Source organism: Pristis pectinata, chromosome 22 (assembly GCF_009764475.1).
Source record: "Pristis pectinata isolate sPriPec2 chromosome 22, sPriPec2.1.pri, whole genome shotgun sequence".
NCBI lineage: Eukaryota > Metazoa > Chordata > Chondrichthyes > Rhinopristiformes > Pristidae > Pristis > Pristis pectinata.
The window spans coordinates 1459026-1485305 of record NC_067426.1 but is presented as its reverse complement, the minus strand read 5'-3'; the positions used below and the strand labels follow the sequence as shown (position 1 = coordinate 1485305).

Below are 26280 nucleotides of genomic sequence, written 5' to 3'. Positions count from 1 at the left end.
TCAGGCTTGTGAGGCAAGATCTTCCCTTCACAAAGCCATGCTGGCTGTCCCTAATCAGTCCATGATTCTCTAGGTGTTCATAAATCCTATCCCTTAGAATCCTTTCTAACAGCTTACCCACCACAGACGTAAGGCTCACCAGTCTATAATTCCCTCGACTGTTCCTATTACCTCTTTTGAACAAGGGGACAACATTCACCACCCTCCAATCCTCCGGCACCATCCCCGTGGACAACGAGGACTCAAAGATCCTTACCAGCGGCTCAACAATCTCCTCCCTAGCCTCTTGAAGCAGCCTGGGGAAAATCCCATCAGGCCCCGGAGACTTATCTGTCTTAATATTATTTAACAACTTCAACACATCCTCTCTCTTGATATTTACAACCTCGAGAACATTACCCCTACCAGCACTCCCTTCCGCGTCATCAAGACCCCTCTCCTCGGTGAATACCGAAGAGGTATTCATTGAGAACTTCTCCCACTTCCGCCGCCTCCAGGCACATTCTCCCACCTTTGTCTTTAATCGGACCTACCTTCACCCTAGCCATCCTCCTACCCTTCACGTACGTGAAAAAGGCCTTGGGATTTTTCTTAACCCTACTAGCCAATGCCTTTCATGTCCCCTTCTAGCTCTCCTCAGCCCTTTCTTAAGTTCCTTCCTCGCTACCCTATATTCCTCACGGGCCCCTGTCTGAACCTTGCTGCTTATACCTCACATATGCTACCTTCTTCTCCCTAACAAGTCGTTCCACCTCTCTCGTCACCCACGGTTCCTTCACCCTGCCATTCCTTCTCTGCCTCACCGGGACATATTTATCCCTAACATCCTGCATAAGATCCCTGAACATCGACCACATCTCCATGGTACATTTTCCTTCAAAAAGGATATCCCAATTTACACTCCCAAGTTCTCTCCTTATAGCCTCATAGTTCGCCCTTCCCCAATTAAAAAACCTCTTGTCCTCTCTGCACCTGCCCCTGTCCATGACAATTTTAAAGGTTATGGAGTTTATCTTTTCAATAATGAAAAGATAAAAACTGTGGCGAGTATTTTTTAACTGGCAGGTTTTGTGCTTTCCCTGAAATGTTAAAAACCTACAGGAGAATCATCTGATTTTGTACCATTATCTATGGGGTTAATCACAATCTAATGAATAATTGTGAGTGGCCACAGGTACCTTTCTGTGTTTATGACTTCCCGAAATGGTGATGTCTCAATTATATTCGGGGAACCACGAGTCCACTACTTATGACGAAGGCACTTCGAATGGCACAGTGGTGCAGCGAGTAGAGCTTTGGCCTCATAGCATCTGAGACCCAGGTTTGATTCTGACCTTTGATGCCGTCTGTGTGGAGGTTGCACATTCTCCTTGTGACTGCTCCAGTTTCCTCCCGTCCCAAAGGTGTGCTGGTTGGTGGGATAACTGGTTGCTGTAAATTTCTCGCAGTGTGTGGCTGAGGGGTAGAATCTGGGGGAGTTGATGGGAATGTGGGGAGAATAAAAAGTGGGATTGGTGTGAATGGGTGGTTGATGGTTGGTGCGGTCTCGGTGGACTGTATCTCTCCATGACTCTGTCTACCAGTGATGTCATTTCATTGTCTGATGTCATTCTGGTACACCACATGAAATGTGAGTCAACCAGCTGAATGTAATGTCACTTCTGGTGGGAAATTCCAGGAGTGGAGATCAAGGAGTCTGATGAATGATGCTTGAAGAACTTTCAACCAATGGGAGATGTTATGGTGCCGGGATCAGAAGGGTTGTGCCCCTCTTCATCAGGTATTTACAAAACTAAAAGCCCATGGGATTCAGGATAGAGAGGCACATTGGATCCAAATTTAGCCCAGTGGCAGGAAGCAAAGAGCACTGACTGCCATGTGTTTCTGTGACTGGAAGGCTGCCTCCTCTGGGGTTCACAGGGCTCCGCCTTTCATCGCCTGCCTTTTGTAATATTTATGAAACTTGCTGAATGACTGAAAAATTGGCCATGTGGTCAGCGGTGAGGATTCAAGCTTTCATATTGTCAGTGGAATCTGTGCCATCTCTCAGAGCACACGCATCCGTCCCACTCTCACAGCAGTCCAGATGCAGGGTCTCAATCCGAAACATTGATAGTCCATTTCTCTCCACAGATACTGCCTGAGCTGCTGAGTTCCTCCAGCACCTTGTGTGTTAGTCCCATTCCCCTGCTTATCTCCCTGCAGTCTCCTCCCTTTCACATACCAATCAACTCCCCTCAGTTCTCCTGACACCCACCTGCACTAGGGCTGGTTTACAACAGCCAATTCACCTCCCCACCTGCACGTTCTTGTGATATGGGGAGAAAACCAGAGCTCCCGCGGGAAACCCAAATGGTCACCCAAACAGAAACGGAGGTTGGGACTGAACCCAGGTCACCAGTGTTCTACCTTTAGACTGCAAGAAGGTAACGATGGTCATTGGGAGGAAAAGTGGCAAATGGAATTTAATCCAGAGAGGTGTGAGGTGATGCACTTGACGTGATGCCGCATGGCAAGATGTTATACAATTCATGGGAGGATACTGAGAGGCATGGAGGAACAGGGGGACCCTGGAGTGTATGTGCATGGAAGCGTAAGTGTAGCAGGACCAGTCAATAAGGTGACTAAATCGACAAATGGATTGCCTTCCTTCCTTAGCCGAGGCACAGAATATAAAAACATGGAGGTTGTGCTGGAAGTGTGCATGATAACAGGGAGGCCATGTACAGTCCTGTCCACCACCTTACAGCAAAGGTGTGACTTCACTGCAGAGGGTGCAGAGGAGACGTACAATGACGGGCCCAGGGCTGGAGAGCTCCAGCTCTGGAGAGGCTGAGGTTGTTTCCTTGGAAGAGAGGAATCTGAAGTGTAAACAATTATGAGAGTAAATCTCATATTGTAGTGCAGTGTTGACGGAGTAATAGTGGTAATGTGTTCCCTGTTACAGAGGGATCAAAAACCAGGAGGAACTGACATAGAGTAATTGGTATGAGGACTGGCGAAGTGGGGAGAGTATTTCCCCTGGGGGTCTGGGGTCTGGAGCTCACTGCCTGAGAGGATGGTGGAGGCAGAAACCCCCGTCACATTCAAACAGAACATGTACCTCTGGGGCTATAGAAGGTGGGATTAGGCCCTTTTTTGACTGGCACAGAGATGATGGACCGAATGGCCTCCTATGTCATAAATGTTCTATGATTCTACTTACGCTGAAGAACAACACTGTAGGGGCAACTCAACATCTCCTCCCTGAATCTGATCCCATCAACTCTTCTGACCACAATCTAACTAGCACCCTGTGCCCGCCATTCCCGTGCTCACAAGTTCACAGGGCTCCCAGTCTGGTGGTGTCTCCACTTTAAACTTCTGTCAACATTGCACTGCTCTGACCCTCTCACAATTTCTGTAGCTTCCTCCAGCATCCAAAATCTTTCCACTTCTGGCTTCCTGTACATCCCTGATATAATTGTCATAGAGTCATAGAGCAATACAGCATGGATACAGGCCCTTCGGCTCAACCAGTCCATGCCAACCATGGTGCCCATGCAGCTAGTCCCAATTTCCTGCGTTTGGGCCATAGTGTCTCTGTGCCCCGCCCCTCCATGTGTACCTATCCGAGTGCATCTTAAATGATATTATTGTATCTGCCTCAACCACTTCCTCTGGCAGCTCATTCCATATACTCACCGCCCTCTGTGTGAGAAAGTTGCCCTCATGTCCCCTTTAAATCGTTCCCCTCTCACCCTAAATCTATACCCCCTAATCCTGGACTCTCCTACTCTGGGGAACACACTGCTCCCATCCACCTTATCTATGCCCTATCTCTGGTACCTAGATTCTTAAAGGACTTGAGAGACTAGATACAGGTGAGATGTTTCACCAGTCACTGAGTTCATTCTAACAGACCAATGGATTTCTGGACCTGAGCGAATCGAGGGATATGTGGGTAGTGCGTGAAATGGTGCTAAGGTGGAAGATGGTGGGGCATGCTTGAAGGGTCAAATGATCGACACTTGCCCCTAGTTCTTGTGTCCTTATGTTAGACAGCCAGCTCTGGAATTCCTTTCCTCTTGTTCTACAAAGCACTCTTTAAGTCATGTACATAGGGATCTGGGCACCTGTCCTGCCCTTGTATCTCCTTCTGTGGCTGGGAATCAGGGTTTACTGATAGCACTAATACTAGAGAAACAAAGGACTGTAGATGCTGGAATCCAGATGAAAACCACAATGATGCTGGAGGAACTCAGCAGGCCAGGCAGCATCCGTGGAGAAAAGCAGGCTGTCAATGTTTCGGGTCAGGACACTTCAGGACTGAAGATAGGGAAAGGGGAAGCCCAATATATAGGAGGGAAAAGCAGAGCAGTAATAGGTGGACAAATGAGGGGAGGTGGGGTGGGCACAGGGTGGTGATAGGTAGATGCAGGTAAGAGATAGTGATGGGCAGGTGCGGGGAGGAGGGGAGAGCAGATCCACCGGGGGAGGGGTCACAGGTAAGGAGAAAAATAAAAGGGGGGTAGAAAAAAGAGAAAAAGTCTAGGAAAGGGAAGAAAAGAAGAAGCGTGGTGGGGGTGGGGACAGAGTGTGGCGTTACTTAAAGTGGGAAAATTCAATGTCTATGCTGAATGTTTACTAATACCACTCCTGTGAAGCACCCTGTAATGTTCACCACATGAAAGGGCTGTAAGAAATACAAACTGTGGGAGGAAATTGTTTGTTCTCCTAATGATTTACGTAAATATGACTTTGATTTCCAAAATTCGTGAACTTTCAATTACTGTGAACTGCAGGTATTTCCCTCATAGAATAAAGAACTGGCTGGTGAATTGTTTCCAGGGAGGAGCTGGTGTTTCACACAGACCTGGACTCAGGGCGTTCTGTTCTCACACACCTGCCCAAGTCTTTCAAATTCAAGTCAGTACAAGTTCTTCTGTCTCTGGCTCAAATATCAGCCTGTGATAAGAAGTGCCACGTGCAGTACGATTTTACTTTCACCCATGGTCATGAATCAATATCCTCTTCTTCAGAAATTCATCAGCCAATGGAAACAATCATTCACTTTAAACCACAAAACCTTTTGTCCTTACTCAGGGTCTGGGGGTTTGCTTTGAGGGGGTGTTCCCTGCTTCACCCATCACTCCCGTTTCTGGAACAGGACTGTTGTGTTTGCAACTCTCCAGCTCCTAGGCTGAATTCCCACTTCTCAAGAGTTTTGAAATCGGATCCTCTGCCAGTTCTGTGTGGAAGGGTAAAGCATTAATCCCTGCTGTGAGGTGCTCTGGACTGCCCTGTGATCCATCCACCCTGACTCCAAATCTGGTAACTTGGTCATTTGGTTTATTATTGTCACATATACCAAGATGCAGTGAAACACTTTTGTCTGCATGCCATCCAGACAGACCATTCCATACATGAGTACATCAAGGTAGTACCGAAGGAAAACAACGACAGAATGCAGAATGTTGTGTTCCAGCTACAGAGAAAGGGCAGTGCAGGTAGAGAAACAAAGTGCAAGGGCCATGATGAGGTAGATTGGGAGATCAAGAGTCCATCTTTAGCTTATATGAAGTCTGTTCAAGAGTTTTATAACAGCCGGATAGAAGCTGTCCTTGAGCATGGTGGTGCGTGCTCTCAGGGTTTTGTATCTTCCGTCCGATGGGAGAAGAGAGAAAGTCCAAGGTGGTAGGGTCTTTGATATTATGTTGACTGCTTTCCTGAGGCAGTGAGAAGTGTAGACAGAGCCTATGGAGGGGAGGTTGGTTTCCGTGATGTGCTGAGCTGTGTCCACAACTCTCTGCAGTTTCTTGCAGTCTCGGGCAGAGCAGTTGCTGTACCAAGCTGTGATGCATCCGGATAGGAAGCTTTCTATAGTGCATCTGTAAAAATTGGTGAGAGTCATCAAGGGCATGCTGAATTTTTTAGCCTTCTGAGGAAGTAAAGGTGCTGGTGTGCTTTATTGGCCATAGTGTCCAGGTGGTTAGGCCAGGACAAATTGTTGGTGATACTTACACCTAGGAACTTGAAGCTCTCAACCATCTCCACCTCAGTACCATTGATACAGACAGGGACTTATGCTCTGCCCGTTTCCTGAAGTCAATGATTCACTTTTTTGTTTTGCTGACATTGATGGAAAGGCTGTTGTCTTGATACCACGACACTAGGCTCTCTATTTCCTTCCTGTACTTCGTCTCATCGTTGTTTGTGATCTGGCCTACTACGGTGGTGTCATCTGCAAACTTGTAAAGGGAGTTAGACCAGAATTTAGTCACAGGAGTAAATTGGCCCATCCAGTCCATGCAAGCTCTATGTAAGAGTAATGTGGCTATACATACTTCTCTGCCCTCTGGCGCTGATTCCAGATTCCAATCTCCCAACCCCAGGTCACATGTGCTTCCTTCTGATCCCTGGTTCCAGATCTTTCTGCCGATGGGAACAGCTTCTGTCTGTCTACTCAGACAATTCTCTTCATTATTTTAAATCCTGTCTTGGATTCCCTACCCTGTTGCAAGCAGAACTATCCCACTCTCTCTACGGTGCTGAAGTTCCTCATCCCTGGAATCTTCCCAGTGAATCTCCGCTGTGTGCTCTCTCAGGTCTTCATCTCTTTCTGAAAATGTGGTGCCCAGAATGGGAGACCATCCTCCAGTTGTTGCCAGACCAGTTCTTTATGTTGGCCGGTTATGATTTCCTTGTTCATGTGATCCCCGCCTCTGTTTATGAAGCCTGGAATGCCTTGTGCCCTTCTAACTGCGTCATTGGCTGGCCTTCAATGAACCATGCACATATATCCCAGCACACTGTCCTTGGGCACCTTTTGGAATTGTTCCCTCCAGCTTAGTTCACTCTTCTCACACAGCAGTACTGTCCGCCTCACGGTTCACTGCTTCTCCAAGTATCGTGCCATCCGCAGATTTGAAAACGTTGCTTTGTGCACTCAAGGCTGAGTCATTTATTACAGCGAGCAATGATCCACACTTTTCCCCAATCTGTGAAAAAACCTCTCACTGCTACTGAGCCAGTTTTCACTGTATCTGCTACTGCCCCTTTCTCTTTGTGACTTTCAAACATAACGATGCCTGTTACAGACCATACTTAATACCATTTATGAATCCATGCCTACCACATCAACATTTGGAATTGGAACTGGAATTGGGATTGCTTTATTATTGTCACATGTACCGAGGTACAGTGAAAAACTTAGTTTTGCATGCCGTCCATACAGATGATTTCATCACATCAGTGCATTGAGGTCGTACAAGGAAGAACAGTAACGGAATGCAGCTACAGAGGAAGTGCAGTGCAGGCAGACAATAAAGTGCAAGGTCATGACGAGGCAGATTGTGAGGTCAAGAGTCCATCTTATCATACTAGGGGACCGTTCAATTAGTCTTATAACAGCGGGACAGAAGCTGTCCTTGAGCCTGGTGGTACTTGCTTTCAGGCTTTTGTATCTCCTGCCCAATGGCCTGTGTTACTTCATCAAAAAAACTGTCAAGTTAGTTAGACAGAAATTTCTTTAACGAACCAACTGGCTTTCTCCAATCAATCTGCATGTGTCTAATTGACTCCTAATTTCTGTGGCAGATTATCATTTTTAGTTTTATCACAAGCAGGGTTAAGTTGACTAGCCTGCAGTTGCTGGGTGTATCCTTGCATCCTTTTTTGAGTAAGGTTAGAACATTGTCAGTCCCCCAGTCCTCAGCCACCAGGATCGATAGATTTTTTGACATCTGTGGCCAATCCCTCCACAATCTGTATCAGTAATTCCTTCAGTGAACAAAGATCCACCTGTCTGGACCAGGTGAGTTATTCACTTTAAGTGCAGCCAACCTTTCAGGTACCTTCACTTTATCAATTTTTAGCTCACTGGGAATCTGTTACATCTGCCTTTGCTGAGAATCCAGCAGCAGTTTCTTCCATGATAAAGACCCACTGTACTTCAAAACATTTCTTGGACTTTATTCCTTGGAGTGTAGGAGACTGAGAGGTGACCTTATAGAGGTGTATAAAATTATGAGGGGCACAGGTAGGGTGAATGCACTCAGTCTTTTTCCCAGGGTTGGGGAATCAAGAACTAGAGGGCATGGGTTTAAGGTGAGAGGGGAGAGATTTAATAGGAACTTGAGGGGCAAGTTTTTTACACAAAGGGTGGTATGTATGTGGAACGAGCTGCCAGACGAAGTGGTTGAGGCAGGTACAATAACAACTTTTAAGAGACAGTTGGACAGGTACATGGACAGGAAAGGTTTAGAAGGTTATGGGCCAAACACTGGCAAATGGGACTAGCTAAAATGGGCATCTTGGTCGGCATGGACCAGTTGGGCCGAAGGGCCTGTTTCCATGCTATATGACTCTATGGTGTGTGTCAGAGTGAGTATGCTGTGACCATGAGAGTGTAACGTACCTGTGGACTGGACAGCCTAGATGTGGGATGTCCGGAGAGTCCAGCACCAGCAGGTATGGGGGAAACCATTCAGAACCACGATCGGGAGAAACTTCTTCACCAGTGGGTGGTGAACCTGTGGGATTCTCCACCAGTGAAAAGGGCTGGAGGCCAAGTCATCCAATATATCCAAGAAGGTAAATCTGTTGCTTAACACCAAAGGGATGATGGGAGATGGGGGGAAGCTGGGAAATGGGAGATCAGCCATGAACAGTGGAGCAGGACTGAGGGGCCGAGTGGCCTCTTCCTGCTCTGTTGACGACACTTCTGGTCTCATTGGGACTCACTCAGCACCAGTGGCTCCCCATCCCGGCCTGAGTGCAATAGTTCTGCTGAATATTCCCTCGAAATGGGATTCTTACCCTACTCCCTGTCCCCAGGATGCAGCCCAGCAGGAAGCACTTCACCACAACAGGTCTCCCAACCCCTTTGTCCATCACCCTTCCACCGAAGGGGCAGTTGGAACGAAGAATGCCGGGTGTAACAGGTACCTCCTGGCCTGCAATCTCAGGAGGTATGGGACCGGGGGCACGAAGCAGTCAGCTCTTGCCCAGCCCTGGCCCACTGGGTGTGGCAGCACTGAGGGTGGCCAGAACTGAGGCTGAGCTCAAAACAAGTCGTGGGCTCTCCAGAGAACTATCTGATCTGCACCCTGTGTGGGAGAAGATTTCAGCTCAGACACAATTGCTGATGGAGATGTTTCCACTGGTGGGGGCGGGACTTTCTGAGGCGGTAGGAGGAACCTGGGCCATTCTGCACGCAGTTTTTTCCTCTTGTGCTTCCTCTGTCTACTGGGGGTGTGTGTGGGGGGGGGGGTGATGTGTGTGGTACATGTGGCAACAGTAAACCAATTACAGATGGAAATAAGCGGCCTGGCGGGGATAACATGGGGGCAGCACGGAGCGTGGACCGAATGGCCACCTGCAGGAGGGCATCATCCAGAGATAAAGGCCGTTCGGCCCAGCGAATCTGTGCTATCATTCCCCCCCCCCCCTCCCGTTCGTGGTTTGCCGGCGGGAGGGGTTCCCTGTGAGCGGCGGGGTCACCCGGTGCCCCCGGTCGGCAGCTGGTGGGTGCGGTGGTTGGGTCTCACCCCCACCCGGGACAGAGGCACGGTGGGTGGGCTGGCCCGAGGGGGGAGAGGTCCAGTCGTGCGCCAATTCCCCGCACTGTCCCGGTACCGGAGAACGCAAACACCCGCACCGCACCTCCCCCTCCACCCCACCCCGCGGGACCGACCTCACCCCGCGGGTCCGCACCCGCTCCCACACAGGGCTCTCCTCTGCAGGAACCGCACCATCTCCCGCAGCCCAATGTCCTTGCGGAGACTCCCGCACCGCGCTATCCTCGGCCGGTCTCCCGCTCGGTGTGCAGGACCCGGGACCGAGACTCTCCCCGCACTCCGGGATCCCGCAGCAACCGCTTTCGGTCCAAAGTGCATTTATTGAACCGCCCCTGGATCTGCTGCCGGGGGAGCTCGGGGACGTGGCTCAGGCCGATCCCACCACAGTCAGCAGCTGAAGTGGTGATGTACAAGGCTGTCTCCGTCTCCACCTTCACACAGGGCGGGGTTTCCAATCGGGGATGCCATGGTTGCCTCTTACCGGGGCAGCTTGCAGTTCAGACACCAGAGGCTGCAGACGTTAGAATCTGGAGCACCGGAGCAACACACAACCTGCTGGAGGAACTCAGCGGGTCGAGCAGCGTCTGTGGGGGAAAGGAATAGTCCACGTTGCAGGTTCTGATGCAGGTCCCCCCCCCCCTCCCCCCCCCCCCCCACCACACACACACACAGATGCTGCTCACCCGGCTGGAGGCCAGGTGCGGGGTCCTAGAACCACATAATGTCTACCAGTTCTTCTGATGGTTCATTGGAACACATCGGAAGATGGGTCATTGTGAACTGAAGCCTTTTATGAGGGACTGCACCAATTTACGACTCTAATCAATACCCCCGGTGACTGACTGATCCGGACTGGGCATATAGTGAGATCTGTGGGTGACTTCCTCTTGTTTCCACTGTCCTTGTGGCTTCTGAAATGGCTGATGGGCCAAAGGTTGTGATTGGTTGACAGTTTGCCCCCTGCATTAGTGCCGCTTGCACTATTTTTGCAGTAAAGTGGTTTTTTCCAAATGACTGAACATCTTTGGGAAGATCAACAGAGAGTGCTTCCAGGTGAACACATTAAATGTGTTGTCCTTCCCTCTCTCCACCAGGAGTTTAAAATCTTACACTGGTGCCCAGAAGTTATCAAGGGGTGGCATGGTGGCTGTGAATAGGCTTTCAGATTAATTTGATATTAAAAAACTGGTGAATGAATTGCCTTAAACTGGATTAGATTCACTGAGCACTTCAATTTTGCAGCTTTGTGGCTTTGCTAAAAATGCCGAGTTGTTGTATCTGAAGAAAACAGATTCAAGCACTGTAACCAACGGAAGTGCCCGATACGTGGAATTAGAGTGAGGAGATGGTCACAAACCTGAACTAAAAGAACCCGGAACAGTATTTTGTTGGCCATGGGGATCGCAGAGTGGTACAGTGCAGAAACAGGCCCTTCGGCCCACCACATCCATCGACACCAGTCCCATCTGGACGTTATCCTCCTGTGCCTTGCCTATTAAGTGCCTGTCCAAATGTCTCCAAACACTGTGTTGTATCTGACTGCACTGTCCCCTCTGGCGGGGGGTTCCAGATAGAATTGCTCCATGACATGAAGGGCTGTGGCTCCTTCCAAGGTTTTCAAAGTGGAATCAGGAATAAGTTTAGTTGCAAAAATTGGCAAAGAAACAGTGAAACATTAGAAGGAATATTTCTCATGGTTTTAGACTATAACAAATGCTTATGCAGTTAAATTATATTTTTGATATTTCCAACTACCTTGAACTGCTCGACATTGCATTGCATCTGCTAACAAAGGCACAAACAGTAAAACTCAGGGTGTACGTTTAATCTGGGCAAGTGTAAGGTGATGCATTTTGGGAGGTCAAATGAAGGAGGAATGTGTACAGGACTCTTAGGAGCATTGATGTACGGAGGGACCTTGGGCCCCTGAAGTGGCAATACAAATGGATAGGGTGTTAAAGAAGGTGTACAACATACTTCATTGGCTGAGGCATTGAGTATAAAAGTTGGAGAGTCACGTTGCAGCTGTATAAAACTTTGGTTAGGCCACATTTGGAGTATTGTGTGCAGTTCTAGTCACCATACTCTGGGAAGGATGTGGTGGCTTTGAAGAGGGTGTAGAAGGGGTTCACCAGAATGTTGCCGGGATTGGATTGTACTAGCTGTAAGGAGAGGTTGGACAAACTTGGATGGTTTTCTCTGGAGCATTGGAAGCTGAGGGACAATCTGAAGTATATAAAGTTATGAGAAGCATAGATAGAGTAGATAGTCAGAGTCTTTCCCAGGGTGGAGATGTTAAATACAAGAGGCCATGTGGGCAGAGAAATGGCAGATGGAGTTTAACCCGGATAAATGTGAGGTGTTGCACCTTGGTAAGACTAATGTCAAGAGGCAGTACACTCTGAAGGGCAAGACCCTTAACAGTGTTGAAGAGCAGAGAGACCTTGGGGTGCAAGTCCATGCCTCATTGAAAGTGGCTACACAGGTAGACAGGGTGGTTAAGAAGGCTTATGGAATGCTTGCTTTCTTTAATCGAGGTATTGAGTACAGAAGTCAAGAAATTATGATGCATCTCTATAGAGCTATGGTTAGGTCGCATTTAGAGTATTGCATGCAGTTCTGGTCACCTCACTATAAGAAGGATGTCGAGGCTTTAGAGAGGGTGCAGAGGAGGTGTACTAGGATGCTGCCTGGATTAGAGGGCATGTGCTATCAGGAAAGGCTGGACAAACTTGGGCTCTTCTCTCTGGAGCGGCGGAGGCTGAGGGGTGATCTGTTGGAAGTGTATAAAATTATGAGGGGCATAGATAGGGTGGACAAACAATATCTTTTTCCCATTATTGAGCGATCCAATACCAGAGGGCATGCATTTAAGGTGAGAGTGGGTAGGTTCAGAACAGACGTGAGGGGTACTTTTTTTTCACTGAGAGAGTGGTGGATGCCTGGAATGTGTTGCCTGATAGGGTGGTGGAGGCAAATTCACTGGGGGCTTTTAAGAGGGGCTTGGATGGGCACATGAATGAGAGGAAGATGGAGGGATAGGGGCATTCTGTAGGTAGGAGGGATTAGCTATGTCGGTACAACATTGTGGGCCGAAGGGTCTGTTCTGTGCTGTACTGTTCTATGTTCTATAACTTTAAGGTGAAAGGGGGAAAGTTTAAAGGAGATTTGTGTGCCAGGATTTTTACACAGAGTGTGGTGGGTGCCTGGAACATGCTGCCTGGGGAGGTGGTGGGAGCAGATACAACAGCAATGTTTAAGGGGCATTTAGACAGGCACATGAACAGGCAGGGAATGGAGGGATACAGACATTGTGCAGACAGATGGGACTAGTTTACGTTGTTATTACAGTCGGTGTAGATATGGTGGGCTGAAGGGCCTGTTCCTGTGCTGTACTGCTGAATTGTTCTATATTGTTTATCTGTAGAGACATTCCCACTTTCTGCTCATAATATCTCATCCCCTTGCCCATAGTAATACCTCCCACAAAGCAGAAATATCCCTTTGTAACAGGTTGTCTGATTTAATCAGATAGAATCTCTTTGTAGAAATCGTAGTCATGAAATGTGCAATACCTTGACATCCTCAAGATACTGGACAGTTGAAGTACCTGCTGTGTTTAAATGGCATTACTTTTTTTTGCTTAAGATCACCTGCAAGACACATCACACAATCAAACCTTCCTGCCTCTGGGAATTTGACATTGGAATAATAAGTTTTGAATTGGCATCTATAAGTCCAAAATAAGATTCAGGTGTTCACCATCTTTTTCTTTATAACTCCACTGTCGGGCTTTGGGGGCCTTTTTGCAGAACTTTTAGTTAATGAGACGATTGCTTTCAGCTTCTGGACGGGCTGGTCTGATAACAAGCCTACAGGAAGTAGCTCACCCACCGTGCTGCAGTTGTTTAGGTGATGGGACAGTTCGACGCTCTGGAGATCCACACACGTTCAGTGCTGTTGTAGCGTGGACTTGTTCAGGTTTGATGTTGGAACAAAGACCTGCCTGCTCTGAATGCCCACATCACTAACCCCGCTCTATGCTTCACCTACAAATGCTTTCAACATCTAAGTGTTCAGCCCTGAGTCCAGAAGCATGCTTAGAAATTTAAACCTGACCTTTTTGGACAGAAGCAAATTATGCCTGAATGTGTATGCATGTTGTTGATGTGCTGCAGTTTATGGGAGGGTGCGGGGGGTGTAGGTGGTGGTGTGGGGCAGAAGCTGTGGTCCTACCCCTCCTCCCTACTGCATACACACTGCTGACACCACCCCACCCTGCTGAGAGCACATGTACTGCCCATCGAATTGTTCACTCTCCCTTGTAGGTCTGTCATTTGTCTGAGTAAACATGGGCGAAGAAGGCTGGAAATTGAATGAATTTTCCTTTTCAATTCAAACTGTGTCAATTTATTTTTGTGTGTTGTGTTATTAGTCCCTAATTTCAAACTCTGATGGAAGGATTCTAAAAGCAAACATTTCAGTCCGAATGCTTGAGCAATGGCTGTGTTGGCTTCAGATGTACAAGGTCACAGCTTTACCGACTGTGCTGCCGAGCTCTATCCACATCTCCATTTGTGCCCTTTCTTGTCCAGTGTGGCGGTGGATAAACCGTCTGGCACAGTGACATGGCCAGTAGAGCCACTGCCTCACAACACCAGAGACCTGGGTTCGATCCTGACCCCTGGTGCTGTGCGAGTGGAGTCTGCACGCTCCCCTGTGACTGCGTAGGATTCCCCCGGGTGCTCCGTTTCCCCCCCCCCATCCCAAAGGTGTGAGAGGTGGGAAGTTAATTGGAAGGTCACTCCCCCTCTCCTCCTCACACCGGCCATCTCCCCTCTGCACTCTCAGTCCTGACACAGGGTTCTGACCCGCAGTGTCGACAGTTCCTCTCCCCCCACAGCTGCTGCTCGACCCGCTGATCTCCTCCAGCAGATCGTTGGTTGGAAGGTTAATTAGCCGCTGTAAATCGCCCTCATTATGTAGGTGAGGGGTAGAATCTGAGGGAATTGATGAGAATGTGGGGAGAATAAAATGGGACGAGTGTAGAGTTGGTGTAAATATCTGGTTGATGGTCAGTGCGGACTGGGCGGGCCAAAGGGCCTGTTACCCTGCTGTACCTCACTCGGAGTTATGAAATCGGTATTTTAAAGGGTCCAGGAGCGAAGTCGTCTCTGCTGATTGTGTGAATGAACTCCAGCACCACCAGCTTCCAATTGAATACTGACAGAGCCGGGATCCCTGTCCAGGTAGAGAATACATGAATGAAAGTGCCCCTCCCTATCAGCCACAATACGTCGGCTTATGTCATCATCCAGAGTGCTAACGTGGGGGTTTGGAGGCCTACGTTGCTGCATGGATCAAGCACCGCATGGAAGTTAAAAAACTACAGATGCTAGATACCTGAGAAAAATGGAAATGCTGGAAACTCTCAGCAGCTCAAGCAGAGAAGAGAGAGAAACCGATTTAAAGCTTCCGATCAAAGAGCCTTCATCAGATAGAGGAACACACTGATCTTATTCATGAGCTACATGTTTTTCTTTACCCTGTCTTTACAAGTTCTTTATGATTGGGATACAAGTTACATAGATTCCATGTCAATAAGCACGATAAAAGTTAAGGGGTCTTGCTTAGGACTGTAGTCAACAAGAAAAGAATTGTCTCTGGAAGGGTGTAGAGGCAGCAGTTGATCCACAGTGGTCAAGGTACATGACCAGAGTGTTAAATCACTATATTAACATTCAGATGGGTTAGTTCTCAGCCAACCACAGCATCTGAGAGATTCAACATCAAGTAAACAAATCCATGTAGAATCAAGATTGCACCTGTCAGTTATTCCAATAGTGCATTAAATCACAGTATTGTTGTAGTAAAATCACTAATTTAGCCCTTGGAAATTAAATTATCAAGTAATGTCAAGTAACAGTTTTGGATTAAATAATGAGAATATTTCAGCAAAAGTGTTGGGCATGGGTGGATTTTTCAAAATTATAGACTCCTCTGATTTGAATTGTCCTCCATGCCAAAGGCAAATAACAAAACTGCTCCAGTTACATCACAATGGAAAATCTTTACGTAACAGCAAGAAACATCGAATAAAAAGTCCAGGATCATTGCTGCCATTCACCCTTGGGGCATCTTGAAGTGTATCTTTATTTAGAAATAAAGGAGATGGTGGCTTCACAGGTTAGATCTCATCACCTCTTCAACAATCAGATCAGACATGGTGATCCAAGAAAATTCTTATGATTGGCTTCAATGTTGAACAATACTGGAGTTAGGTCTTATTAACTGTACCAGCAGGAGGTCTGTGGGAGTCTTCCTTTGCGTGGAATCTAGGGGAAGTGGTGGATTCACTTCCACCTGATTCTGGGGGAGTTTCGGGTAACCCAGTGGAAATTCTAACCTGCTCTGAATGCAGGCTGTGGTCACCTGTTCTTCAGTGAACACAGCAAGTGGAGCCCGCAGCAAAAATTAATGTGCAGATCTGAAAGTAAAACACCAGTTAACTTGTTTTAAATTAGTGCATTCCTTACAACACAAATCACATATGCTCCTTAAAATGTGTTTTCCTTGCAAACACAACACTTTGGTAACTACTGTGTCCTTCAACAACCCACAGCTGCCCAATAACACAAGGCCCAGTAAAATATTGTCACCTTCAAAAAAACAAGCAAACAATATGAATTTTAAAGGGTCAATGTATTTGTTTTCTATTGTTTTCAGTGTAAGGAGGCTGTCTGTGCATTACAACTGAGAACAGAATCAGTTCAGATACGGTGACAGTGTGAGGCCACTTTGTGGAAGCCTCCCATCTGCATCAGCAGTCATCCGACACAAGCAAACTCTTTTAAATTCAGGGTGGTCTCAGACTATCTCCTTCGCCTTCTCAATGTTAAAACATTTGGCAGCCTTTATGTGTTGGTTAGCTGTGGACTTCATAGATCTGCAATCTAGGTAGAGCGATAATGGTAAACCAGTTCTTGCATTGCAAAGCTTTCACAACCATCAACATTGTGGTGAAGCATTTGTGAACAGTTTTATGCAATACTTTCTGGAGCTATAAAAAGCTCAGAGAATGGACAAGTATGGAAAATTTTTCAATGCATACTGACCACACCTGCAAGACATAAACCAAGCTGCACGCTGCTTACGAAACGTTTTCTTTACTCATAACTTGCCAGCTCTGCATCTTACGTATAACAACACAAGAGGCCTTTGGGTCCAACAGAACAGTCCCATCAGTCCCATCCCCTCTCCTTATTTCCCTGTAGCCCAGCAACTTTCTCTCACACATGCCTATCAACCTGACACCTTTTTCACCTACCTGCACTAAGGGGAAATCTACAGCAACTGTTTAACCGATCTGCACGATGGAGACACAAGCGATTCTGCAGATGTTGGAATCTGGAGCAACACACACAAAATGCTGGAGGAACTCAGCAGGTCAGGCAGCATCTATCGAGGGAAATAAACTGTTGACGTTTCGGGTCAAGAGTCCTGATGAAGGGTGTCAACCCGAAACGTCAACTGTTTATTTCCCTCCATAGATGCTGCCTGACCTGCTGAGTTCCTCCAGCATTTTGCATGTGTTGTAACCCATCAGCACATCTTGGGGATGTGGGAAGAAACTGGAGTAGCCAGGGAAACACATGCGGTCATAGGGAGAACATGCAAACTCCACACAGACAGCACCGGAGGTCAGGATTGAACCTGTGAGGCAGTAGTTCCATTTTGCCATCCAGCTCTGCTCACTTCTGAGCAGAATTCAAATTCATAAAAAATACTGAACAAAATTACCGAGGAGATTGTGCTGTTGTTTAAATAGCCCATGACAGCCATCCAGTCACCATGTGGGCATGGACATTGTCCACTTACGTTTCCAGTAGATTTGGAAAATTCTGGAAGTTAATGTCAGTCAGCTCCACTGAGCACATTCCCAACATCAGACCCCCAAAGTGGGCACTGGTCCAGTTCAGCGAGACGAGGTTTCCAGCAGACTGAGAAATGGATTCAGGATGTGTCGAAAGCTTCCCTTGAAGAAATGCACCATCCTCACCAGGTCCTGGGAATCCCAGTGGAGAAGCAGCACTCAGGTTGGCATTGAGAACTGTGGTCCGTGTACTGGGAGCACACTGAAGCTCGGTGTGAAAGGTGGAAGGATACACACCAACCCACCCCGAAGGTGGAAGGATACACACCAACCCACCCCGATAGCTACCTCCTGCCCCATCTGTGGAGGGGTCTGTAGTTCCACAATGGCCTCAGTAGCCACAAAACCAGAGTGGAAACAAGTCATCCTTGATCCTACGGGACTGCTTAAGGAGAAGTAAATACCAACATCATTACGTTCACATGACCATGGTATTGTACACTCTGCAAAAGGCATTTTCCATAGCTGATATTTATACTTTTCTTCTTGATATGCTTATTACACATATACCTAAAGCTGGTGAAATGTGGCCAATGTTACCAGTGGCTGGACTACGATGGAGTGGATGTTGGTTCTGTAGATCCAGTGGAGAGCCCATTGAGGACACTGAGTACCCACCTATCACTGCATCCCAGGCTAGATATGTTGGCTTTGAGGGAGTGCAAAATAGTTTCATCTAAGCAGTTAATGTTTGGTATGAACACAGGTCACATGGACCAGTTTCATGTTCTCAGGATTACAGAAGATTAAAGAGGCTCTAATTGAAGTGTTTTAAAATGATTGAACAAGTTGACAGGGTTGAAAGAGAGACATGTTCCTCTGCCGTGGAGTCCAGATGGGGAGCAGACCTATGTAATTATGTTTCTACATTTCACACTGACAAACTTTCAAAAAAATAGACTTTAATGGGATAATCTGATGTTGGAAAGGTGCTGTAGAAATGAAAGTCCTTTTTCAAATCAGAGGCTTGTTTATTTGGGAGCAGTTTCCAAAGCACCTCCTCATTCTAAGGACCAATGCACACCTACACTTCTGTCTCCCAGAGAGCCGTTGGCTGGGGGCACTTAAACAGCTCAAAATAAGGCTGATAATATTTTTGTTGGGCAGTAACTTGGCTTGGTTTATAAGTCATGATCACCAAGTCATAATGCTCAGGAAACAGAGAATCAAGAGACTGCAGATGCTGGAATCTGGAGCACACACAAAACGTTGGAGGAACTCAGCAGGTCAGGCAGCATCTGTGGAGGGAAATAGGAGAGTCGACGTTTCAGACTGAAGTAACCCACTGAGTTCCTCCAAGCTCAGAAAGGAGGCCTTTTGGCCCACCATGTCTATGCTTATATATACCAATCCCATTTTACCAGCCCTTAGTCCATAGTCTTCTATCCCTTAGTGATTCAAGTGCGTTCCAGATTCCAACCCCCCTCTGGGGGAATAAAAATTCTTCCACATATGTCCTCTAAACCTCTTACTCCGCACCTTATATCTCTACCTTCTGGTCTTGACAGCTCTGTCCTGGGGACAAGTTTCTTACTATCTCCCGTGGTAAATTGAGTTAAAATGGCAGATCAGCCATGGTGGAACAGATTGGAGGGGCAGAGTGGCCTTCTCCTATCCTCCTCCATTCCCACACCTTAGTTTTAGTACCTGGAGTTCACTGTGTTCCAGAACAGCACAGTCCTCTTGGCCATAATTGTTCCACTACAGTTCGAGAGGATGTTTCCTCCTGTGGAGAATCTGGAACTAGGTGCCTCTGTTTCAAATAAAGGGCCACTGAAGGTGGAGCTGAAGCAATTATCTTTCTCTCCGAGGGTTGTCAGTGTTTGGGAATCTCTTCCTCAATGGACTGCAGAATATTTGCAAGGCAGAGGAAGATAGATTCTTGATAGGATTTCAGAGAGTAAAGCTTTGAATTACAACCATATCAGCCATGATCCTATGGCAGTGCAGGTTCGAGGGACTGCGTGGCCGATTCCTGCTCCTAATTCATACATTCACAAGGAAACAATTGAAAGCATTTTCAATTCAATCGCATTCATTTAAAGTTTATCGGCAAAGGGGCTGTTGCTTTCCTCTTCAAAACATCAAACCATGCATCCTTTCTCTTTATAACTGCTCGTCCATCAAGGTCAAGCCACAAGAGGAGCACTATGCAGGTTCAGGTGAAGACAAGTGGTATCGTTACACACCCGAATCTCCTGCATGCTTTGTGTAAACAGCAAGTTCTGTAACTATGGCACAATGCAGATGGTGCACTGCTACACAAACCTACCTACACAAGCCACGCATCTGCGATGAATTCTAACTGCGTGGTCTATGTCCTGTGTTTTGAAATGCCTCTCTAGGTAACAGGAGGAAAGTTCTGGAACATCCACTGGTATTTATTAAGATCACAATCTTTCACAGATTGCCAATATACAGGTCTGCCAATCAAACTTCCTGCCAGTTATTTAAATCCTTGCATTAAGCAATATAAAATACAGGCAAGTGTATTTTATAACATAAAGTTTTATTTAATAGAATTAATCTGATATGTTGCTATTTAATTATGTTTCAAGAGTGATTAGAAGAGGACAGTATTTTTTAGGGAGTGTTGTACCACAAATATCGCTTCCTCTTCCCTTTGAACAAACATGCTGGGGGGGAGAGTTTCCAGGATCTCGTTGGTGGAAACTGAAGGGCTGCATCACGAGCAGCTGAGACATCGAAGCAAAAGTAACCCTCAGGTTCGTTGTTTCTTCTCCCTCCTTAAGAAATAATCAAAAGCTTCTCCAAAAGAGAAACATTGAACCGTTAGTAATTTAACAGGAAAACTGATGTTAATTTCCAATATTTGAACTGAGACACAGACAGCACTTACACAGCTGGTGTTCCTCTCAGTTAACTAGAACCAGGTTTCCTTTGCAGTGTCGAATGGAAGAGGACAGTTTTACTTTGAGCATTCTGGTGTCAGAAATAAATGTTGATATTATTGTCCGAAGCCTCTTTATTCACAGGGCATTTGACCAAACTGTTCTTACCTCTGGCCAGTGGTCAAGGGGAGAATTACTGTAATGTCCTTCCTGGCAGTCAGCTGGTTTCTGACTTCAGCTGTACACCTGGAGGTGTGGGAAGAGATCAAGGTCAGAACCCAGTGCACCTGAATCCCTGCCCCACCACTGGGTCTATGGTGAGACACAAACATACTGAGCTGGGGTGATGAAGAAAGTTTGATGAAGAAAGTACATGTGGGTAAGAAATGTGTTTATTGTTCTTCAGTTTCCTGTGGTCAGGATCTCAGAATCCACCCTTGGGGTCTGGTCACTGCTCACTCCAACCTTGTGTTACACACCATGGTATTCAGGTCAATCAACTCACAAAGTACGTAATTGAGGGAGTGGGTGACTGTGGGAAATGGGCTGTATCAAACTTATGTATTGTCTTGTTATTCAGTAAATCCAGTTAACAAGGAAACCTTATCTGTGTTTGAAATACCTTCCTACATTAGTATAACACATTACCCCCTCTGCTACTTCAGTTGGGCATAAAATCCTCCCAACATCTGGGAAGATCTGCTGCGGATGTAACTTCATGATGTGAACCATGGGCTTTCATCAGAATTAAAGTTGTTCACTAAGTGTTCATATTAAGATGTAACACTTCACTGTGTCACAATAGACAAGACTTGGCCGAACTACTTCAGTCGCCACTGAAGTCAACTGAGCAAACCTAATGAAACTGTACGACATTCTCTACATGATCAGGAATAAAAGTGAACACTGGAAATAGAGCAAGGTTAGAGCAATAGGTTAGGATGAGGACAGTAGTTGTGTGTAGCACGCTTGATTAAAGGGAACAGGAATAAGTCAATACACATCAAAGTCCTGCAGATGCTGGAAATCTGAAATAAAATTTCTGGAAATTCTCAGCAGGTCAGGCAGCATCTGCAGAGAGAAAAACAGCTAATATTTTAGGGCATAACACTTTATCAGTACTTTCATCAGAAGAGAGCAAGAACTAAATTTTGGAAGGCTGTGTAATTCAAATCACGCTAGGGCCATCAGTGGTTTACTGGTTTATTTGTCACTTGTACTGAGGTACAGTGAAAAACTTGTCTTACACACCAATCATACAGGTCAATTCATTACACAGTGCAGTTACATTGAGTAGTACAGAGTGCATTGAGGTATTACAGGTAAAACAATAACAGTACAGAGTAAAGTGTCACAGCTACAGAGAAAGTGCAGTGCAATAAGGCGCAAGGGTCACAACAAGGCAGATTGTGAGGTTGTAGTCATCTCATGGTATAGGGACCGTTTCAATAGTCTTATCACAGTGGTGTAGAAGCTGGTCCTTAAGTCTTGTGGTACGTGCCCTCAAGCTCCTGTATCTTTTACCCAATGGAAGAGGCGAGAAGAGAGAATGTCCTGGGTGGGTGGGGTCTTGATTATGCTGGCTGCTACACCAAGACAACGAGAGGTAAAGACAGAGTCCAAGGAGGGGGAGGCTGTGTCCCTGATGCAACTGGGCTGTGTCCACAACTCTCTGCAGCTTCGTGCGGTCCCGGGTAGAGCAGTTGCCGTACCAAACCCGTGATGCATCCAGATAGCGATTGCTTTCTATGGTGCATCGGTAAAGTTGGTGAGAGTCAAAGGGGACAAACCAAATTTCTTTAGCCTCCTGAGCAAGTAGAGGTGCTGGTGAGCTTTCTTGGCTGTGGCATCTACGTGATTTGACCAGGACAGGCTGTTGGTGATGTTCACGTCCCAGGAACTTGAAGCTCTCACCCTCTCGACCCTCAGCCATTGATGCAGACAGGTGCATGTACACAGCCCCCTGTTCTGTTGGATCCATGATGAAGTCAGCACATTGAACTCTTCCGCTCCCTACAGCCCCTGCTGTCTGGCAGGCACTGGAACACCAATGTGAATGGACAATCAGTGATATTACATCCCCACTTACACTGACAGGTCACAGCTGAAATCAGCCTACACCTATAGTTCACCAGTTGTTCAAACCATAATCCAAGCTTAAGGAAGGAGTTGCATTGCTGTAGTGTCTCCATTGGTTGAATAATTTCTGCCTTTTACTATCCAGGGTCATTTCCCAAGACTGGTCTGTTTGAAGCCAGTGATGACCTCACTGAAAACTTCTCATCTCTCAGTCAGAACTGTTTTGGGTTCGAGCTGGCCCCTTTAAAAACCTGAGCACAACATCCAGGACGGGACTTGGACACAGTAATGAGGGAGTGCTACACTGTAGGTGATGCAGGCACAACATTAAGCCAAAGCCATGCCTGGCCTCCTGTGTGGAGTTCATCATGAGCAAAAGGGCCTGAGTACTGCGAGGGCTGTGTAATGGTGATGACTGACCAAGATAAACTTCTCCTAGTCTGACTCTTCACTGTTGGAAAAGGGGACTTTTCTTTGGTAGCCAGGAACACCACTTGGCTCTCCGACAGATTGTGACGCTGTTTCTAATCATACAGTATGGATATTAGTCAATGCTTCCAATCTCAGGGAAAGGAGGACACAAGCAACTAATAAATTTCATTTCCATGTAGTATCAACAGGAAATGGGTAGGAAACACTAACCACTGACCAGTATACTTTGGCTCTGAAATAAACATATTTCAGAAAATCAAAAGTTAAAAATATAGGAAGGATTTTGTTCTGGAAGAACAGTTTAAAAAATATTCATGATTTCATTATACAAAATAGCTGGAGGAAATTTTCTGACTTTGTGGCTTTTGAGTTCATCTCACTTCGTTAAGGAGCTTTTGTGTTGTGAAGGGTATTCTCGGGTTGGCCGCACACCTTCTGATGGCCTCGCTTTCTGCTGTACCTTTTTTGTGACTTTGTTTTTAAAACAATGAGTGAAAGTCAGGCTCTTTTTAATTAGGTTAGCGACACGAACTAGCTTGCAGAATGGTAAGACAGCAAAGCAATCCAAACCCTACTGTAATGAATTAGGTTACGATTAAAATTCAATTTACAGCATCATGAGGGTTTGTTCAGTTTTTAAACAGCTGGCTTTGTACTAAAAAAAACAAGCTTCTAATTCTGTTAGAAGCTTGACAGAGCATTAATTTCAAAAATGTTGCATTCAGATAAATAGAAAATAGTTGTTAAGCTAAAATATATATCCATCTTTTTATCACGGTAGCAGTAGCAGTTAGCGTGACACTATTACAGCGCCAGTGATCGGGATTCGATTCCCGTCGCTTGTCTGTAAGGAGTTTGTACGATTCTCCCGTGTCTGCGTTGGGTTTCCTCCGGGTGCTCCGGTTTTCTCCCACATATCCAAAGACGTACGGGTATGGTTAATTTTGGTTTAAAATGGGCAGCGCGGACTTGTTGGGCCGGAAGGGCCTGTTACCACGCTGTAAATAAAATTTTAAATAAATTCTGTTACTTTATCGTAAAAGCATTATTTGTAGTTTGAAAGCTCAACAATAAGGTTGGACTCAAAGTCACGAGCCAGGAAGAAGTGTTTCTGTTGTGTCAGGTATTGGCTTTCAAGTGTACCAGCCCCAAACGTGGAGAGTGGCTGACATTTTGTGACAGGACTTTACACTGGCGCTGTGCAAAATGTAAAGCTACAACTTTGTTCAAGATAAACTAAATCACAAAAAATTGTAGCATGGAAAATGAGAGTGAGCTTGTGAACTGGTACAGGAGTGTGTAATGATTTTAAACAGGATCATACATTTACCATAACGAAGGGAGCACAAAACCCATCATCATCTATGAGTAAGTTGGAAAGTACACAGATACTTGGCACAGTTCCTGAATCCACCTTCACTCTGTTGTTTAGGCCAACGCTCTTGATGATCACAGACCTCACTGTAAAATCCTCTCCCCTCACCTCCAAACTTAACATGCTCACTTCTAAATCATGCAGATGATAGTTATGATAGGAAGCCACTGAAATTTCAAAGCACTTCAGCTGTTAAGCTCACCATCTGTGCCTGCTCCTGCTGATGACTGTAGGATTGTAAGTAATTTCTTTTCTGTCTTCTCAATGCTGCTTGTCAATCTGTGTGTCCTTTACTGAGAAGTTATTAACGGTCTTAAACTTTTGGATGTGGCTAGCAAAGGCAGCTCAAAGGATTTAAATGTTAAGATTTACTGGAAATGTGTTTCAAATGGAAAAACATTTTTAACTGTGAGCTTTAACTTTCTCTAATTATATCAGCTTTGGCAGATGTAGCCTTGCAGCCTTGTAGAGCAAGAAGGGAAGGGAAGGGAAGATTTGTGATGGGAAGATCTTTCTCACTAGCTTAATAGGGTTCTTTGGGAGGTGACCAGAAGATTGATGAGGGTGGTGCAGGTGGACGTGGTCTACATGGATTTTAGTATAGGCATTTGACAAGGTTCCGCATGGTAGGGCTTCTTCAGAAGGTCATAGGCCAAGGGATCCAGGGAGGCTCGGCTGTGTGGATTCAGAATTGGCTTGCCTGTAGAAAGCAGAGGGTTGCGGTGCAGGGAGTGCATTCGGATTAGAGGGCTGTGACTAGTGGTGTCCCACAGGAATCGGTTCTGGGACCTTTACCTTTTGTGATATTTATTAATGACTTAGATGAGGGGGTGGAAGGGTGGGTTAGCAAGTTTGCAGATGACACAAAGATCGGTGGTATTGTGGATAGTGTGGAGAGCTGTCGAAGTTTACAGAGGGATATTGATAGGATGTAGAGCTGGGCTGACAAGTGGCAGATGGAGTTCAATCGGAGAAGTATGAGGTGGTACACTTTAGAAGGACAAACTCCAAGGTGAAGTACAAGGTAAATGGCAGGATTCTGGGCAGTGTAGAGGAGCAGAGGGATCTGGGGCTTCATATCCGCAGATCACTGAAAGTTGCCTCACAGGTGGATAGGGTAGTTAAGAAAGTTTATGGGATGTTAACTTTCATAAGTCGTGGGATCAAGTTTAAGAGCCGCAAGGTGATGATGCAGCTTTACAAAACTCTGGTTAGACCACATTTAGAGTATAGTGTCCAGTTCTGGTCGCCTCATTATAGGAAGGATGTGGAGGCGTTGGAGAGGGTGCAGAGGAGATTTACCAGGATGCTGCCTGGATTAGAGAGTATGGATTATGAGGAGAGACTAAAGGAGCTAGGGCTTTACTCATTGGAAAGAAGGAGGATGAGGGGAGACATGATAGAGGTGTACAAAATATTAAGAGGAATAGATAGAGTGGACAGCCAGCCCCTCTTTCCCAGGGCACCAATGCTCATGGCTTTAAGGTAATGGGTGGGAAGTTCAAGGGAGACGTCAGAGGGAGGTTTTTCACCCAGAAAGTGGTTGGTGCATGGAATGCGCTGCCTGGGGTGGTGGTGGAGGCTGATACATTGGTCAAGTTCAAGAGATTGCTAGATAAGCATATGGAGGAATTTAAGATGGGGGATATGTGAGAGGAAGGGGTTAGATAGTCTTAGGAGTGGTTTGTAGGTCGGCACAACATGGTGGGCCGAAGGGCCTGTATTGTGCTGTATTGTTCTATGGTTCTATGGTTCTATATTCATCTTGGCTTCTGTAATGGAATATCTCACTGAAATTCATCAAGTGGTATTATCTGAAAAGATTATGAGTTGAATTGTGGACAGGATGAATGGCCCTGTTGATATAATGGAGTATCCTGTTCTGATTTTTGTAAAGGTGTTTGTGAATGTACCTTTAGTTCTCTAAATTACTTGTCTTTTAAAATGTCTTAAGATTTATATTGCTCACCACGCAATTCATGAAATATCACACAGTCGTTAAACACAAAAGCAAAAGGCAAGTGCAGCTGAGAGAAGAGGTGACTGCTA

The 26280-nt window shown here is 46.2% G+C and overlaps 1 protein-coding gene across 1 annotated transcript in view; it reads left to right on the top strand.

Annotated features, from left to right (window-relative positions):
* LOC127581586 (proto-oncogene tyrosine-protein kinase LCK-like) overlaps positions 1-26280 on the top strand; it is a 92230-nt gene that overhangs the window by 9685 nt on the left and 56265 nt on the right. The gene's annotated exons all lie outside the window — the stretch shown is intronic.